Here is a 17507-nt window from a genome sequence, read left to right as displayed (position 1 = left end):
CGGGCCAGTGGAAACTACGGCCCAAACTGCAGAATCCTATATAAATGCATTCTATGGACACCTCCAGGAATCCATGGATCATGCTATCCCAAACAAAACCAAGACCCAGTCTTCCAAAGGCAGGCATCCAGTCTGGTGGACCCCAGCCATAAATAAGCTGTACAATAGAAGGAGGAAGCTACTACATGATAGAGCAAAATCCCTAAAAGGGAAGGCATCTCTGATCAGTACTAGCAAAAAACTACGATCCCTCATAAACTCTTCCAAGGCCAGCTTTGAGAGAAAAATTGCACAGGACACTAAAGATAATCACAAGGCTTTTTTTAGTTATGTTAGGAACCTGGGATGCAACTCCCAGATATGCTCAGAGTTGATCCAAAATGACAAAAAATACACTGAACCCACAGACATTGCCAACATCCTGGCAGACAGGTTTAGTGCAAACTCCCCCCCCCCCCAAAAGAGCAAATATCTATCCCAGCAGAGTGCTGCCTCCCTAACATCTCAGATGCTCAGGTGAAGGCCAACCTCTCCAAAGCAAAAAACACTGCATCAATGGGACCAGACGGTGTCCCGGGTTGCATCCTACATTAACTCCAAGCAGAACTAAACCCTCACGTAAAACTGCTGTACAATCTCAGCCTTACTACAGGATATGTACCCAAAGAATGGCATACAGCAACAGTGGTCCCACTCCACAAAGGTGGTGCCTCTACGGACCCTGGAAACTATTGCCCCATAAGCCTGACTAGCCTAGTCTGCAAGGCTATGGAAAGGATCATCATGGAACTCATAAACAAAGACATTGAGGACCTACAGACACTAGATCCTACCCAAGTCGGCTTTGTCAAGGGCAGATCCTGCCTCTTGAACCTGGTCAACTTCTTTGAAACAGTCATCAAGGCCATAGATGAAGGGAAGGTAGTCCACACAGCCTACCTGGACCTTACAAAAGCATTTGATACAATACCCCACTCAGGCATCATAGATAAGCTATCCAGCTTAAATATAAACCCCTATGTCACAAGATGGGTTGCAAACTGACTCAAAGACAGAACCCACAGAGTCAGAATTGCTGGAGCCATGTCAGACTCAAAACCAGTTACAAGTGGTGTCCCACAAGGCTCAGTCCTGGGACCGCTCTTGTTTGGTATATATTTTTCCGAGGTACAGGCTAACACGGGAGGACTGTGGCTGACCAAGTTCGCAGGTGACTGCAAACTGGGCGCCATAACTGACTCTCCAGCTGACACGAGCATTCTTCAAAAAGGTCTCACAGAGATGGATAACTGGTGCCAGAGCCATGGCCTAAAGCTAAATGCCAAAAAGTGTATAGTCATACCCTTTGGCAAAAACAAAGTGCCCACAAATTACCACATAGGTGGTAACCCATTAAGTACGGAGGAAGCTATTAGGGACCTGGCAACTCAAGTTGATAGTAATCTCTCCTTCGACAACCACATTGCCAAAGTGGTTAGAAAGACTTTCTATATAGCCCACCTTATCATGAAAGGATCCACATCTAGATCAAGGGAGGTCATCGTGCCCCTTTATTCATCCCTCATCAGGCACATAATAGAATACAAAGCCCCATTTGGGATGTACCTTACCCGACACCTGCAGCAACTAGAAAGACCCCAAAAGTACCTCACAAAGAGGATCAAGGGACTCAAACAGATGCCATATGCTGCTCGGTTAAAGAAACTCCAGCTCTACTCAGTTGGATGCTGCCTACTTAGAGGCGATCTGTGCCTGACATATAAAGCTATGTCCAACCCAGAATTAACCTCAAAAAATCCAAATCTCTTATAGCCACATGCTCGAGGGACTTGAACCTCAGCACAGAAATAAATAGTACATGCTGGAGGGTCAGATTCATAACCCAGAGGCTCCCTTTGCTCTGGAATAGAATACCAGTCCATGTCAGGCAGAGCCCCTCACTCACTCTCTTCAAGAGGAATCTTGATGAGTGGATGGGGGATCGTAGGTTTACCCCGGGATTACTTCTGTGTCACTACTAGACAGAGGCACAGTAAACTAACCTTAAAAAGGGCACAGTAAACTCAAAATCAAAGGGTGGTGAAAGCCAATCATACTCTGGCTAGGTTTATAAATGCCCCAGGGCAGATAGCCTACTATGAACCCATGAACCTATGAACCTAATATCTGCGAAGAATAGTGGCCTCATTGTCTTCACACCATCCTAGTACAGCATTCAAGAATAACTGTCCTATTTCCTGAAAATCTTATGTTCTGCAGTTCAGAATGCTTAGTTTTGTTTAGCTTATGTAATTAATTTAATCAAGCACACTGTTTGTAATTTCAAGTTTCAAGATGGCTGCTCACTTCCAGATTTGAGATCTTGATCTGCATTCTGATTGAAAATACCCAAATCCAAAAGCAATCTTTTCTAACACAATATCTAGCACTAGCTAGATGAATCCTACCCTTTGTATGCATCAAGAATGCTCCTGCTCTTAGACCTGGTTCTAGCACATATGTTCTAATTAACACCTGCCTTATTAAATTCCTTAACAACATACATAACATTTATCTTCAATTCCAATATGTTTTAATGTACTATCAACTGCTTTCATTGTTTCTCCTTTTGTGGCTTGGTTCTCTATATCACTTCCGTGAGAATTATGCTGCCATTATAAGTTTTAAATTGGATCTACAGTGCTTCTCCTTGCTGTTTACTTACTTGCTTTAAAACTAATTCAACCTCTTCTCTTCTGTTCCAGTTCTGTATTTAGAAAGTTATACCTATTCTTTTTTTTTTCTTTCATGTCCTAGTATGTTTATTTTCCAGCCTTATACCTACATTATTCATTCCTAAAGTTACAAGATCAGGTAGACTTTTGTTTAGAAATTGACACTAGTATTTATTAAATTCACTTGTTTCCCATAGTTGCCATTTTGCGCTTCATCTGTATTCATAAAATCTATTCCTTCACTTTCTTTCTGTCTGTGATGCTAGCTTATTATACTGTTTCTTCTTTTAAAACTGTAGGGAAGTCCAGCATCTCTACTAACAATCTGAGTATCTCCCCTTCCGTCCCTTCTCCTCTCCTCTCCTTTTTTCCTTGAAATTAAGAATACTTTATAGGAATTTGTATACAACATTGACCTTAGATCAATTAGTTTTGTTTGGCCGAATGGAGGACCACTGTTACAAGGGCCTGCACTATACTATGACAAAGTCATTATGGCTTATGTGTCCTGTTTGCCTGAAAAACACTGCAGCAAAGTGCAAGATATTTTCCTGCTCATAGTTTTGCCTTTGCTGTAGCTATGAGTCTCGTTCATAGACCACACTGCATTTTCTGTCATGCACTACACTAGTAGCTAGTCTACAGTTATTAATACTGCTGTATCATGCCAGTTGTATGGCTTACAGTTTTAGCTGTTCATGCTCGAATACTAGTCAGTTGCTGCTGTTGTGTGCTCAGCATGGTTTTCTATCCAGAACTGAGGCTGGATTAACCATCTGGTTTTGTGTATCCTTTCATTAACCTTCAGTAAAGATAATAAGACAGGGTTTAACTTGGAGACTGACAGCTGCACTGTGGTTTCTTTTGCTGATGAAGGAAATATGATTGGTTGCTAATGAATGTCATCTTAAAAAATAACTGTGGAATAGTTAGTCTCAGCCAGAATGAAAACAAACATTAGTAATGACAACAAATAAATAAGTAAATAGATACAGCAATGTAAGGTAACTCCTGATCACCCAGTCTTGAGACGGAATGTTATCTTTTTGGTGATGGAAGAAAAACACTTGTACTAGTTAGGGACAAAAAGTCCAAGTTAAGTGAAACATGAGGTATAGGTGTTCAGTGAAGGGATACAGAGGTAGATAAAAGAAATGATTCCACTTGGCTAAAACACCAGAAATGGAACAGAAGCAGTTCAACCACAGAGATACTGCAGACATGCAACATTTTCAGATTCTTACACAAAATGGTAGGAAGGACAAAAAACATATTAGGTAGAAATGGTTGGCCTGAACTGTTTTGGAATTTTGGGGGTGAGTGTATTGAAGAAAGCTGAACAAATTGTGTGGGTGTTGTTTATTTTCCTTACATCCATGTGTGCCTCCTGAAGGTAAACTGATTTCCTTCCTCCCGCTAAACAGTGGCGGCTGTTGACTTCAAATCAAAGTGGGGGCTGCAGGAGACAGCTGAATGGGTGGGGTCAATGGGAATGGGTGTGGCCAACAAGAAAGGGGAGGAGCTATGATCAAAACCACAAAAACTGTAACTTTAATTAAATATGCTGCCCTGGGTTCCAAACCATCATTATGAGAGTCCAATCAAGAAAAAAGGAAAGTGTAGAAGAAAAAAAATATTTCAATCCATTGGCTGCATGGCAGCTTACTTAATATCTACATGGAAACAAAAAGGTTGTGAGGCATGAAAAAATAAATTATTTTTAAATACATTACTGGAATGCCAGTCAAAATCAAGTATAAAAAAACAAGCAGCGGTCAACTCAAACCACTTCTCCTTGCACTGCGGTTCTAATTATAATTTATATTCAGCTTTATTAAAGTCCCAAGTAACATGCTGAAAGTAACAATCTCTGTGATACTCCCCACTTGTAAAAATGTTTCTTATTCAAAAAAGACCTGCTGCCTGACAACAACTATCTACTTGTTTCATGGGGAAAACATGATCAAAGTAAAAAATGAAAAGCAAACAGGAAACAAGCTCAACATACATTGCTTAAAGGATTACTGCACAGGATATGGACCACACATGATAGATTGGCATTCTGTTTAGTTTGCCGGTAAAGCCTGTAGTGAGCTCTTAAAATACTGTAATCCTGTCTTTTATTACTAATACTGTCATATGCATTTCAATACCCAAGGCTTATATGTTATCTAGTTATGTAAGTACTCTGCATGGCAATAACAGAAAGGCTTTCAATGTTGGCAATTCGTTAACAGTATGCTTATTAAAACTTACTTGCATCTTACAATCTCAGACAAGCTTACCAGATGGTTGTTAAAGCATTGCTACTTAAACACAGAGCAACAGGCACTTTCTGAATAATAAACATAAATCAACAGTATAAAAATATGACAGAAACCAGAACATTCTGCAAAATCAAGCACAGATGAAAAGCCATTGTAGTACTTGTGTCTACCTTGGATGGAGGGATAGTCTGCACATTTACACTGCATAACTGTTCCTTGCCTTGCTTGGACACATCCAGAGTCACTATATAGGGGAGTGGGGTGCAACAAGTATGTCACAGTTTGAAATGTCTCTGGCTGACTGTGATGGCCCTAATACATTTGTCATACCTCTCAACCTCAGAACAAGAAATCTGGACAAAGCCATACATAGAAGTGGGACAAAGGCCCAAAAATAAGGACAGTTTTTAAATATTTCTCTTATAAACTTAGAAAGATAATAGATTAGTAGGTATTGCATTAGTATGAATTTTCTGAAGGGTATGAAATCTGAAACTGAAATGTCTGTCATTATTTTCTAACTTCAGTCCTTAATGAGTTGCCACTAATTTGCCAAAAAAACACAATTTTATGAAAAATGGAGCAAAAATGTGATTCAAAAATATAAAATAGCCACACAATACAGCTGGGAACCTGCAAAGAAGGGACACTTTTTAATATTAGTACTGCTAACTTGAGCAGCTGACAAAATAAAAGAATATACATGCATTTCTGAAATAAAAGCAATCTATAACTGATTATTACAGATATTTATTTATTAATTGTAAAAGCTCCATGTTTTCTTCCAAAATTGCCATTTTGCGGAGAGATTATTAGGGGAAGAGCAACATTTTGAGCCAAAATCAGGTACAGTTGAGAGGTTTGGATATGCCTAATTCTATAAAGCAATTTATTTGCACGTACCTCTCAACCTGTTAATGCAGGAAATCCAGACAAGGCCAAATATATTGGGAAAACATATAAACAGTACTAAAAATTGCTCTTGTATAAACTGAGACAGTTGATAGAATAACAGGTCTTGCTTTAGCATGCATTTTTCTGAAGGCTATGAAGTCTGGAACTCAGTGTCTGTCATTATTTAGTGACTTCATTCCTAAATGATTTGACAGAAAACCACAAATTTTATGAGGAACAAACCAAAAATAAGAAACAAAAATCTCTTCATTCTGCAAAAATCTGGACAGTTGAGAGGTATAGTTCAGCCAGGGCTGTCTGAGTTTGCTGCTCTTTACCCCTCATAAAATCATGGTCGAATGGAGCTCCCCCCCCCCCTACAGCCATTCCAATGAACTATTATTTGGCTATTTCACCCCATTTACCATAAACACTAACCGGGAAAAATCGAAAAGCAAAAACCATAAACACTAATGTGCATACTGCTTTACTTCTGCGATGATTTGGACTTCATTTGAAAGTTTTATTTTGATTTTACAGCGCAAACACTAATAGATATCATATCTGCTAAACAAAGCAATGCAGTCTCACAATGAAAACAGACTTAGCATTAAAACTTCTCTGCCCTTGAAAACTCACATTCACTGAAACAGCATTGAAACCCACATTCAAAGAAAATACATTTTGCCAGTGGTAGATTTTGGGTTTGGGCTGTGATTTTACACACGAAACATATACATGCTCTTTCATACACCTTCCTGATTGTATTAAATTATATTCCTTGTACAATACAATACAGTTTTGGAGGGTGTTTTAAATTTGTTTTGAAATTTTTCCAGAAAACAATTAAACAAAATGCATGCACCAGTAATGACAAAACTGCCCAATACAGTACATTTCCATCATAAAAGTCTACTCAAACTTCTACAGTCCACCAGTATCAGTACATATGCACAATCTCTGAAGTAAAAGTCATCTAAATAATTCCACATTAAAGAGATTGATAACTAATGAAGAGGCTGGTGCTAGCAAACAACTTTGTATTTCATTGTTTCATCTACAAATAAAGTGCCCATTATCCTTGAGGAATAAATTGCCTATCTTATACTAAAAAAATGATAAGCTAGCAATATTGCAATAGGGAATGGATGGCAAACTGATAACAGGTTCATAGTTACTAGGTATCTTCGCCAAAAAGGGGTGCAGCATCCACCCCCTTTACAAAGTACAATATCAGCAATGCATCTATCTACTGTGGGAGTAGAACCCACAGTCTTCTGCATCAAAAGCAAGTATACTACCTGTCGTGCTATTAACAAGACAGGCAGACGTAGCATAAGCAGCACTAAACTTTTGCTCCCCTGCAGCTCTCAGCTTCTTGTAAAATCTACTCACTCAGCTGTATCTCTGAACTTTGCAGTACAAAGAAATCTGGAAAAAGCTAACGTTTATTGTGGGGGGGACAAAAGCCCAAAAACCAGGGACACATTTTAAACATTGCTTGTATAATGTTGGAAAATTGCTAGAATAAAAAGCTGTGTTACCACCATACATTTTACCGTCAAGCCTTAAACCCAGGACCCTGTGCAAAACAGTCAGAGCAACATACCACTATGCAAAATCAGCAGTTTTGTGAAAGAGGAAGATGGAAACTTAAATGGCTACCATTTAGTGAATTCAGTTCTCACCATAGCACAGCTGTCAACTTCTTAGCACAAAACACCTGAACAAAGCCAATAATGGGTGAATACAGCCCCCAAACATTCAGCGAATTTAGTTCTCACCATAGCTCTCAATCTCTTAGCAAAAAACACTCGGACAAAGCCAGTAATGGGGGAATATAGCCCCCAAACATACTCAATGAATTCAGTTCTTACCATAGCTCTCAGCCTTAGCACAAAAAATCTGGATGAAGCCAATAATGGGGGAATACAATCCCAAAAATTGGGACAAATTTCAAATATCCATCTTATACACTTAGAAAATTGCTAGAATAAAAGCTTTTGCGTTACCATGCACTTTCTGAAGAATATGAAGTCTGATATTCAAATGCATGTCATTTTTAACATGTATTAACCAGGAAAGTCTGACTTGGAACAAAAGCTAATTTTTAGCAGAGGCCCAGGGAGAAACACTCCATATATACACATGTCTTTGTAAGATGGGAGTACACTAGAGGAAACAAACACAGGGAGGGCATACAGACTCCACAGAAAAGGTAAGGCACCCCAGCCAAGAATCAAACCAGAGAACCTGTAGCTGTTAGGCAACAATGCTACTACTGCACCAATGCACTACCAGCTTTGCAAGGACACAAATACAGAAATCACAGATTTTATGAGGAATAAAACAAGTATGAGGGAAAAATCTGCAATGTTTTTACAAATGGTGGTGGGTAGGGAATTCAGGCTCCTGCCACCAGGGTTCAAGCCTTATTCTCTACCCACCAGCATGTAGCAACTGGGGCATTTTACACACAGACACACACACACACACACACACACACACACACACACACACACACACACACACACACACACACACACACACACACACCTCCATAAAACGTGAATCCACTACCTGTCCTCCACAAAACGCGAATCCTCTGCAGCTAAGTCCATAAAACACGAGTCCTCTGCAGCTAAGTCCACAAAATGGCCGCTGATCCATGAATCTCCTGGCCCGTGCATGGGTCTCCCTCTGCAAAATGGCTGCGCGCACATGGGTCTCCAGCGAGAGATGGCTAGTCCCACGAGAGTAGTAGGCTGGAGCCTCTTTCCTGCAGGCAATGCAGTCCGGTGACCTCTGGGCTGGAAGGGCGGAGTTTACTGCCTTTCCTATCTGGGCTGCCTAACAGAGCAGTCTGGAGCTCTGGAATGAGCACGCATGCATGCATGGAGTTCTCAGGAACCATGCACGCATGCGTGGAGTCCATGATTTTTTTTTCAATTTTATTGTACAGGTGGGGGGGCTGCAGGACAGGGGGGGGCTGCAGTCCTATAGCACGAGCCACCCCTGCCGCTAAAACATGCTTTTTAATCACTAGTCTAAAGTATCCCTGCATCTAATCTTTACTCGTGCTCTTGTGGTGTGGGGTATGGTTGGAAAAGATATGAGTTGTCATCTCTGGGGTCCCACAAAAGTTGTCCAAACTGGGCCCATTAATTGGGCCCGTTTATATGTGCCTGTGTTGAAGTGTACATAAACCTAGAGAGAGATTATGAGAAATTTTATATTGTATGTGTGTAACTGTATCCCTAATACATTTTAGACTTGTTTTACAGTGTTAATGTTTGTATAATAAATGCAGTAAAGAACACCAATCTGATTGACCCAAGACAACAAGCATTACTTCAGTAGAATTCAGCTCCCATATGAGGGCAGAATCACTTCCTTACTATATGTGGCATCAATTGTATTAGAAAGTAGTGGACACAGCTTCCAGAGATGAAGGAGTAAGCAAATTATTGGGGTTCAGAGCTACATATCTATTCCCACAGCTGCAGCATCACAGTTAACAGTTTGTAGAGGATGTGAGTCCTTCTAGTGTCCTACTGCATCCTATTTTCCATCACTGTGATCAGATGCTGATTGCAGGCTACTACTCTGAAATACTGATGATGCAACATTATTAGACACAGAGTATAATTAAGTCTTAATTATTTTATAAGATGGAGTGAATATTTCTTGCAGATCCTGTTTCAAGCTGTTTGCATTCTTATATGTTTTATAATACCTTTGGCTCAGTCAAGGATTTGTAGTAAATATTAGCTGCATTATTCATGTGGAACATTTTTATTATAAAAAGTATACAACACTCTTCATTAGTAAAAACATCATGATTATGCATTTACCTTGAAATTATTGAGGAAAACCTATAATGATTCTAGTTAGAAATTCAACCTGATGAAAACATTTGCATCGCTACAGCTCCCATCTGTAGGACAACACTCCACCGAACATATATATATATATATATATATATATATATATATATATATATATATATATATATATGGACTGTGCATTCGCAATTATAATGTTCGCTCATGTAAAGGGATCGTGGTACAGGGAGGTTAGGAAATACATCCCTTTTCTCACTGTAGTGCGATCTCAGAGTTGGAATATTAAGTTAGGGGTGTGGGGGGGTGCAGGGGGGCTTTCCCCCCTGCATAAACTGGATTTTAGCATAGCTAGTTAGGGAGTTAAGGGAAGGGTGGGATTGCTGTTAAGTGTCGAAAATGTCATGAGTGACATTTTCAACATTAACAGCTGTTTTCCATCATTAGGACATTAGGAACATTCGGTATTGTGTACTTTCGCCGAAACACTTCTCTAATGATTACACTTTTTTTAAATTTTTCGAAATTATGATAGTAAACCTATATAATATATATATATATATATATATATATATATATATATATATATATATATATATATATATCTATATGGGTCTACCTGAGATGGTCGACAAGCCATTTGATCGACTTTCATTTGGTCGACAATTCATTTGGTCGACAGGCAGATTTTCCACCCTCCCCAATGTTGTGTGACCCTGGAGTTGATATATATAGTTATGGGGGGTATGGGGGGCCCAGCCCCCCTCATTAGTGTGGGCAAAGCCCCACATAAAACTGCTTGTCGACCAAATGAACTGTCGACCAAATGAGTGTCGATCATATGGCCTGTCGACCATGTGATAGGGATCCATATATATATATATATATATATATATATATATATATATATATATATATATATAATCCATGGTTGCACTAAGATAAAAAATGTTAAATAAATCAGAAATCAAAGAATGTCTCTAGTTTGGTTTCTAGATTATTTAATGTTAGTTTTACAGATTTTTATTTCCTATGTTTCTTAAGATAAAGAATGGAGAAATCTCCCAAAATAAATAGTGATTGCCCAAGCACACTCGGAGCCACATTGGCAGTAATTTCCTATGAAAAACATAAGTCTGGAAATTTATCTTTACCAAACTTAACGCAATCAGACTGGAAATCTTCCACTTTGCATTTGACAAGGTACATGGAAGCCACAATAATGAAATGTTTCTTTCCAATTCTGTGTTTTTGTTTGTTTGTTTATTTCTTTTATGGTTGCATTTAAAGTAAATAATTAATTTTTAAAAAGTGTTTTTTATGTGTCCTGTAAGTGCAGCATGCCTATGTCTGCATGCTCTATCCTTTGTGCCTGTGCATATGTCGGTCTGTGAACCTGTATAAGAAATAATTATATATGTGCACAATACAATGACCTAACATGACATATGTTTGTAAAAGTGAATATTTTTGTACATTATTAAAGTTGTCATCCTTAAAATTCTGTAGTCATATGTGAGAGTGCATGCTCATGTGTGTCTGTGTGTGGTACGAATTTCAAAAAAATAATAAAAAAACATTGCTGGATGACTGCAAAGCCAAAATTTAAAAAAAATTCAAAGTAAGCATTTTTTTGTCTGTACATAAATATAGACGTCATCAGACTTCGATTAATAAATTGTGCAGTACTGATATTCAGCAATTCACTGTACAGGGTTGCTGACATGTAAGAAGATGTGCATTAAGTCTTGCCTTTAAATCCCCATATCCCTTGCATGTCGTCTGCTTATTAGTGCTGTAATAGGTGCTAGTTGCCTATGAATCCCAGCCAAAGTCTACATTTATCTGCAATGGTTCTTTTACTTATTTAAACAGAGTAAATAGATAGATACATAGAAGGACTGACAGAGTGAGACAAACAGATAGATAGAAAAAAAAGATAAGTTGATAGACAGACAGAAACAGAGCCAGGGCTGCAAGTATAATTTCTGATGTCTTTTTCTAGTGATGGCAAATATTTCCTGCCATGGATTGGAACACTTGAGTTTTTAGGAGTTATCTACTAAAATGCAGAGAACTGTTATTTTTCTTCATTTTTATTTTGCATTAAGAAAGCGGGCATAACTAGAACACCATTAAAGCAGAAGGTTTTGCTTACTTAAGGTATTCATAATACTTGCTTGTAATAGAACCTAATAGAGCCTAACATTCAGGGAATATGAAGAAGAGATACAGATAGACACATTAGCTTAACACAAATTGCCTAAATATTTTCTCCTGTCAGCTTGATAAATGAATATAAGGTTGCCCATGACATGGATGGTTGTCATGAACATGAAGGGAGTATACTAATACACATTACTAAATGAATCTATCCTTTTTGTCCTGAAAAAAAAAAAACGTGCTTAATCTGCCAGTTTTCTGCATTTTATAGTAAAATATTTGTATTTCAAATGATAGTGCTATAACACAATAACAAAGAAGTTATTGTCTGCTTGGCTCATGTTGTATAAGTAGTAAAACTATTTTCCTGTTGAAGGGATAAATACCAGTGATAGCAAACAATATCCAATTCCTTTATACTCACCCCTAGTCTTGATTTATGTTACACTGCCCTGAATTCCGCCATGTTGTGTGATCCCATGACCCTAGCTCTCAACTTCTTTGGTTAAGAATCAGGGACAAAGAGTAAAATAATGTGGGGGATGGGCATAAAATCAGGAACAGTGTTTTTAAATATTACTCTAATTCACTTAAAATTGTAATAGAACAGGCTTTGCAACAAAATGCAGTTTCCTAACAGTAAGAAGCATGAAACTTCAATAGCTCTCGTTATTGACTGAATGTAATTCTTAGTAATTTACCAGAAAATCAAACATTTTTACAAGGAAATAAACATTTGGGAAAATCAAGAGCATTCTGCAAAATTAGAGTCAGTTGAGAAGTATATTCATGTCTTCCTTTGAAAAGATATTCCAGGAGTCATAACATGGTCTGTGAAAAGAAGGATATGGATCTCAGGATCAGTTATCCCTTCCCTGCTTTTAACTGATTTTCATTTCCTCTGGGATGCCTTGTCATCTGAAAGGTTTTCCTGTGTTGGATATTATTAATTCTTTTGAAGAATGTTATCATTTGTTTACTATCTTATCTCTTTTCTTCAAATTTGTATGCATTAAGTTTATTTTTCCAATCTAGTTTTTTTCTATGGCACAGAGGGATAAAGCTTTGACTGTGACCCAGACAATCTAAGATCATTTTGTGACCTGAGTACTAAAAGGGCTAAAAGCAAAAAGTAGGAAAGCGCTTCATTGTCAACTGACCCATGCTGGGGGCAGATACATACAATCCAGCCAAATGCAGTGCTGGCACTGACTGGAAAGAGGTACACAGCATGTATTGTATACACCTGGGACATACACTTGGCTTGGGCAAGATATGTCCGTGTGTAACATTAATGTTACAGGTATATGCATTCATACACCAACAGAAGAAAAACAACTGATGAGTCTAGTGTTTGACAGCTGATGAGGGTAGGATTAGGGCACAAAACCTCTCATGGCTACTGGCATGATGGCTGTGCTGCAATAGTTTCTCCTTCAGTGGTATGGAATGATTGGGTATTCATGACATAGGTTACATGGCGTGCAGGCGCAGGGAACAGGAAAAAAAAAGAGAAAATGTTTTTTAGTTTGCCTTTGTAACTAATTGGTTCAGGCTCTGTATCATTTTAGTGGCCTTTTCTCAGTAGAACTCATACCTCTAAAGTGTACCTCATCGCAAGGAACATTCCTTATTTTTAATCTTAAAAGTCTGTGTTCCTCACAGTTCCACATAGAAAGGTTCTGTCTCACTTTCAGAGTTAAGACTTCTTTTAACTGATATCAATGGTAAATAATACTATATCATGTTATTTCATCAATGAACTATTTCTAGATGTAAAGTAACACACTGTAACCATGGTATGAGTTTCATAGTTAAAGCTGTTAGTAAGTATTCCACATTTTATGCATTTGTTTTGCATTATAAGAGGTAATATTCCACATTTTGAGCTGTGATAGAACTTTCATTCCTCGTGTCTTTCTCTGCTGCTTTTTCTGTCTGTCTGTCTGTCTCTCTTTCTTTACATCCTTGTTGAAGTGAGCTCTCTAACATGGATTCCTGTGCTTCATCTGTGGCTCCAGCAGTTGTTATCTGAATATGTTTCTGTCTGTGCATCTCAAGGTCTCTCAAAGCTTTCTCTGTTACCTTTTCACAATGAATGCCCAGTATGCTTATCCAATAATGTACAGTTTTTCGACTGAATTTGCTGGATTTGCTTAGTAGCTTAGCCTCTAGAATGTAGTCTGTCCTTGGGTTTATATTTCCTAGTAGGGCATCATGAGTGACCCACTAGGAAGCATGACTTGTAAACTGAATGATCTTAAGGCTGTTGGTTTAGCCCTCATAAGTGATACACATTCATATTGTAAGCAGTATCATGAAATGGATAATGCAATCCTGGTTTACTGCTTTTCAGCTGAGAGGTAGATGTTTTGATACCCATCTTGGAAGTACTAATCATCCACAGTGCTCTCATCTTAGATCACCTGCTCCAACCTATTGCCTACCCTCTGTTTATTTTTATGCTTCACCCCAGCATAATTGTACCTCAACTTTAACTTGCCCTTGTCAGATATTCCTATGACCCCCTCTCACAAATACATATGCCACTCTCAATAATACTTCCAATAGCTGCTTTAAATTTGTGAGCTCCCTTCCTAGTGGTCATCTACTACCCTGTTACAAGATTGCTGTACCATGTACACCTATGAACCTATGTATCCAGGGTAGAAAATATGAGCTTCCTATAGTCATCTTCTGAGTCTCTCTATCTGCTTTATGCAGTTCTCACTTGCTGTATTGCTCTTTGCTGTGTTATGTGTAAGACACAATGTGAAATGAACAATGTGCAATGATTTAGCATTTGCATACTGCTTGCAGTCATGCAGTCAGTATAACTGTACCACCTACTATATGGATATCATTTTATTGCTTTTGAAATTTTTTTATTTTTTCATGATTATAGACAAAATATTAGATTTTTTGTTCAGAACAGTGTGATGATATTTTAGATTTTTACTGTTTTATTTCATCATTCTATAGATTATTTCATATCGCTAACATACTCAAGGTATTGTTTTCATTGTAGTTGGTAAGGCTGGACAAGAAGTATACTGGAGATGGAAGGCAGGTGAGATTTGGGTAATGAAGTCAGTATTTTAGTAACAGTAGCAGCTATCATCCATTTGTTTATGGGAAAAGAACTGGGGGGGGGTCTATGGTGTCCCTGCTAATTTTTAGAAGACAGTGGGGTTAAAAGTTGACAGGTGAAATTCTGCAATTTTTGTTTCAGTAGTGTATTGATGATAGGTACATTCTAGAACCAAAAGGTGTGGCTGTGGTGATGGTGGTGACACAAAACATTAAGGTGCTGTAGAAGATAAGTCGATCATTGAAACGTTATCACTCAAGAATGTAGACTATAAGTTTTTGCAGGAATTTTAGCTATAAGGTTCAATAATGTAATATAGCAGAGCAAGTAGGGTTTGTATGAGAGCAAACATTGCCAAATAATCACACAATGTGATGATAAGTAAGTGAAGCTGGTACAGAGTTTATATATTGCGACTATGGACATTAGCCATTGCCACTTTAAAACTGTTGCCTAGTGTAGCCATTTTAAAAATGTGTGTATCTAGAGCCAAGTGTCAGGGGGGTTGTAACCATTAAAATGTTAGTCATTCCCCAGGATTTATTAAAATCAATGTAGGCATAGTGTAGAGCCTACATGGAATGTTACAATGTCCATGTACATGGTTCCCCTTCGGCAGCGTGCCATGCATATTAATCATGGGACATTGCCATGGGAGAGCCATGGAACATGGTTATTGAATCAGTGTACAGAGTATACTGCTACTTGTGTCCATAGATGAGTAAGACACTCCCTGCACTGTCTAGTTGTATAATGTGTGTATTTTAGTGTTTCAAGTGTGTGTGTGTGTGTGTGTGTGTGTGTGTGTGTGTGTGTGTGTGTGTGTGTGTGTGTGTATGTGTGTATGTGTGTGTGTGTGTGTGTGTGTGTGTGTGTGTGTGTGTGTGTGTGTGTGTGTGTGTGTGTATATATATATATATATATATATATTTTTTTTTTTTTTTAAAAGCATGTTTGTGTGCCATGGCAAGGAGCACAGCAATGCTAAGTGATGCTGACACATCTGTGAGTCACCTAAAAATAGAAACTGGATGCAATTAATTAATATTAATTATTTAAAAGTCATGTTTAAGCATAGCTGAGCAGGTTTGTGTGGCATGGCACTGTGCTAAGCCCAATAGATAGCAATACAGCATAATCCTTTGGAGTTCTGTCTCTGAAGGCTTGTATGGCAGGTGTTGGTGAGGGTTCATGCTTTTGGGTACAGCGTTGGGACATTCTAGAGTCCAGGGTCATGGTTGGTCTCCTAGTCAAAAACCATGAAGACCAGCTGCTGCAAGGAGGCTACCAGGGCTCAGTGTCCAAGGCGGAGACCTGGGACCAGCTGACAATGGAACTCACCAGTGCAACTGGTATTACCCATAAAGGTCAGCAGTGTTGTTACCACCATGATGACCTGAAAAGATGAAAGGGGGATGTCTTGGATACCTGGAGCCAAGAAATTTGGGCAGGGACTCCTCTGTTTCACCAATATCTAATCTTGAATGTCTGCTAAACTGGCATGCATAATGGTGTGCTTCTTTCCCAATGGCTGCAGAGGAGAGGGCTCACAACCTTGAGGCGCATGCTGGTATTTGACCAGGTTGTGCTGTGAGTATGGTGAATATGGATGTATTATGCTAACTGTGGTGAAATAAGCAAGAAAGAGTAAATCATAATCTGCAATAAAGTATGTACATTAAAGTTTGTATTGCAATAAATGTGGACTTAGAGCTGTAGTGCAATAAATGAATAATGTCAACTGTAGTGCAATAAAAACATGAAACAATACCATTACCTGTATTAAAATATATACAATAAAGTCTGTAGTGCAATAACTGTGGAAGCAGAGCTGTATTTCAAGATCTGAATAATGACAACTGTTGTCCAATAAAAATTGGAAACAGTACCAGCAACTGCATGAACGTATATACAATAAAGTCTGTAGTGCAATAAGTATGGAGTTAGAGCTGTCGGTCAAGAAATGAATAATACCATCTGTTGTGCAGTAACACATGAACCAATACCAATAACACCAAGATAAATTATGTACATCAGGTTTGTCTTGATTTAACCATTGCAGTACAACTGTATGCATTCAGGCTGGAATTTAAGGTGCTGCAATCAAGTGTAACTCTGTAATAGATAAAGCATGCAAATATAATGGCAGCCAAATGTCTTATTTGACACATACAGTACCATTCAAGGCTGTTTCTAGGCCAACATTGTCCACATAATGCTCTGTCATTCTCAAACTCCAGTTAAGCAAGATATATGGGTGAGGTATCCTATTTCATGATCTGATATTGCTTGTTGATTTCACAGATATTTCAAACCACTAACAATATATTGTGTACACCTGCAGTCTATATACTAATGTATAGATTACCTACTATCTCTGTCATGTTTGTATTTCATGCATGTGTATTCTACTGTCACTGCAGTCTAGTATACAATTGTAGTATTACTACCAGGTTATATATTGGTTTCATGAGAGCTCTAGACAAATAGCAGTCAGAAAGTAGTCAGCAGTGACTCAGTAGCTCACTTTGTTAAA

The sequence above is a fragment of the Protopterus annectens genome, chromosome 4.part1, assembly GCF_019279795.1.
Source record: "Protopterus annectens isolate FY-2018-M chromosome 4.part1, PAN1.0, whole genome shotgun sequence".
Classification (NCBI taxonomy): Eukaryota; Metazoa; Chordata; order Ceratodontiformes; family Protopteridae; genus Protopterus; species Protopterus annectens.
The sequence above is the reverse complement of the archived record's forward strand: the minus strand, read 5'-3'. Positions refer to the sequence as shown.